This window comes from Hevea brasiliensis, chromosome 13 (genome assembly GCF_030052815.1).
Source record: "Hevea brasiliensis isolate MT/VB/25A 57/8 chromosome 13, ASM3005281v1, whole genome shotgun sequence".
In the NCBI taxonomy this organism is placed as follows: Eukaryota; Viridiplantae; Streptophyta; class Magnoliopsida; order Malpighiales; family Euphorbiaceae; genus Hevea; species Hevea brasiliensis.
The window spans coordinates 89333123-89336516 of NC_079505.1; positions in this window are offsets into that span (position 1 = coordinate 89333123).

Genomic DNA, 3394 nt, shown 5'->3' on the forward strand with positions numbered 1-3394 from the left:
TTAATTTCTAGTTACAAAAGAGGCATAAGTTCTAGTGCTAATTTCGCCTCATTTTCACATTTAACAGTCGATATATATATAATTCACATTTTATATTTCCAGTTGTATTATGAATGTATTATGAGGTCCAGTACTGAAAATTAAATTTTCCCTAGCAATGTAGTTGAGATACAAACTTATTTATGTATTGATTTTAATTTCTCTTTTTCCTCATGATGAGAACAATTATTCATAATTCACCTTAATTCCTCTCATGTACCACTTATTGGGTAGGATATTATTATTGTTCTAATTATAATGAAACATAATTCCTCATGTTGACTTCATCTCATTAATACATTTGACAATTCACTTATGCTAATTACAATTTCATATTTCCAATTGTATTACTAATGTATCATGAATTTTATTTGTAATGGGCATGTAAGCCCTAACTATTTATTCCTCATGATTTAGGTGAATTATCATTCATATTTCAAGTAATCCATGAATATTTTATGAAATTCAAATTTAACTAAATTTTCCTTAAATCTTAGTGTCACTCAAATTCACCATTCACAATTTACCTACCACATCCTATATTAATAACTACAATGGTTCTTATAGTTTGATTTTCTACTTCACATAATTTAGTGGTTACTATTCATTTGATAATTTTTATTCAAAGGTTGACTTTTTGATTTATAATAAATTTGTTGGGCTTAGATTCATCAAGATACCATATTTTACATTTTATTTTTATTGGCATTGATTGCCAAACTCAATTCCTAGCCTCCTAGGTTTTATTTCAATTTTTCAGAATTTGAGGTCCAAGTTTACTGTTCCATTGGACCTTGCTACAATAGAATTTTCACAAAACTTTCTTCATGAAAGTTGTTCCTTTATGTGTCTTCTTTAATTTCCTTTTTGAATCACTCCATTTGGAGTTTTTTAGCTCAAGTTATGGTTAATTTACCATAACTAGCCGGATTGGTTCTTACCTAGATTTTCTAGGTAAATTTAGTTCTGCCAGATTTGATATCCTAACTTGAATTTGAGTTTGTGTTCTTCATGAAAGTTGTTCTAAATTATCTAAGCTATCTATTGATATAAAATTTAGGTTATTTGAATATTTCTACACTGAGTTGTGGCCAATGTTCATTCGGTCAATTTCCAGGGTAGTATGTATGTTACCCGGATTAGGTCAATTTTTAGGCCATTCTATTATGGTTTTCTGGACATGGTTTCTCCATCAAAGTTGTGTCATTATGTGTCTAGTTTCATGTCCAATTAGCCTTGGACTAATTGAACCTACACCTCTCAAGTTACAACTGCCCAAACTTGCTAAACTCACATCTAGTCCTACAGGTCCTATGAGGCAGCATACCCAACCTCAAATCCAAAGCCACAATTCACTTCAATTTCTCATAAAACACAGCGAAATGGTCACTAATTGACCATTAGGACTTTCATTCACTAACACATGAGCAAAACCCTAAGTTTACTCCAAACCCTAACTCCAAAATTCTAATTTACTAAAAAATCATGCTATCAAATGTTCTAATCATCAATTTCATATTCAATTGCATCAATTCACAACTATAATTCACTTAAATCATTGAAACTCTAAAGTACCCTAGGCTGCCAAAATTGAAGGTTTTTCATACTTACATAATTTGTTTTCTTTCTTCCAAAGCTAACACTCAATTCATAATCTACACAAGGTAAACTCATGGATTTATGAAAGAAGTAACACTAACCTTGACTTAGCCAATTCCCAAGGCTTGAAAACTCCACTTTTTCTCTTCCTTTTTACTGTCCAATTCTTGCTCTAAGTGTGAGGAGAAGTTTTTGTGAAGGGAAGCTAGGGTGTTGAGGTGGTTTGGTGGATGGAAATCAAGCTCACTCAAAGCTTTAATGGAGGTCTCTCTCTCTCTCTTTCTTTCTCTCTTCTCTTGGTTCGGCTGAATGAAGGAGATGGCTGCTGGAATTGTTTCATTTTTATATTATTTTTATCCCTTTTAATTTGCTTGTAAAATAGTGATTGGGTGGACTTTTTAAATGACATCATGTGATGTTAAAATTCTAATTTTCTTCATTTTTCTTTTCTTTTCTTTTCTACTCATTTTCAATTAAATTTTTAGTAACATTTATTCATATTTTATGTCATAATAATTATTTACTTAACTAAACAAGTTGATCAAAAATTATCTATGAAGACGAAATGATCAAAATGCCCTCCATTTAGCTTATTGAGCTAAAATCGTATGTACTAATCTAAAAATTTTTCTAAGCATTTTCTTGGCATTCTAATGCCATCGAAACCTCAATGACTCTTCTCTGGAGTCCCAAAAATTATTTTATAGGATTTCCCTCGGGTTTAGGGTTACTAGCTGTCTTCACCGCTACTTCCCGTTAGGGTCACTCATCGCTAGGGCACCGGCTCATTTAACTTTGTTATATTTCATTTCTAAAATTTTTCCTTAATTTTTCTTATCATTATTTGGTCTATTTATGACTCCTCACTCTAGTTTACATATTGTACTAGACATTCTAGCTGTCTGGACTGACATCGGTCAACGAACCAGTAGAATGTGCGGACTTGCTAAAGTGAGGGTGTTACAATTCTTCTCCTCTAACAAAAATTTCGTCCTCAAAATTTACTGGGTGTAGATATCTGAGATAATTCATTTACCTTTCTATTGCTCCCTCTATCTACTTCTTTTAGATATATATAGTATTATTTAGTCTTTTTGAATCTATCATTATACACTTAAGCATATCATAAAGAAAGGATACTTTACCTCAAATTCACATCTGGAGCACCTTGCTCCTCTCCGGCTTGGGTGACATTTGCAAGTGGTGTTACTGTTGCACCTAGTCCTTCCATGACCTCTATTTGGGTCCATGGTAAATTTCTCTTAGGACAATCTTTCAGACGATGGTCCATGGCCCCACATCTATAACAGGCTCCAGTCAATCCCCTACATTTACCTTTATGCCGCTTGTTACAATGGCTACATTTTCTTGCTAGTCTTGGTGCACTCACTACTAGTATCTCTAGTTGACCTCTTCTGGGTATAGGCCTGTGTCTAGGTGTCACACCTTACCCCTCTGTAAGGCATAACATGATCCCGTAGAATACCTAATGAACTACTGAACTTCACCTACCGATAACTCATTAAGTACCCTACAAGGGATTTTAAACAATTTTCGTTCTTTTATAAGTGGTGAGCATTTTCTAATAGGTATTAAAAATCATTTATTCAAAGTTGAAAACTAGTTAAAATTTTTTGCCCATTTTATTTTTCCACAAATTTTATAAAAATTTTGGCAGAGTTCCGTCTGTATTTTGAGAAAACAGTTCTTCAAATACCTAAAAAAGAGGCATTTCTAATAATTTTTCTCAACAACT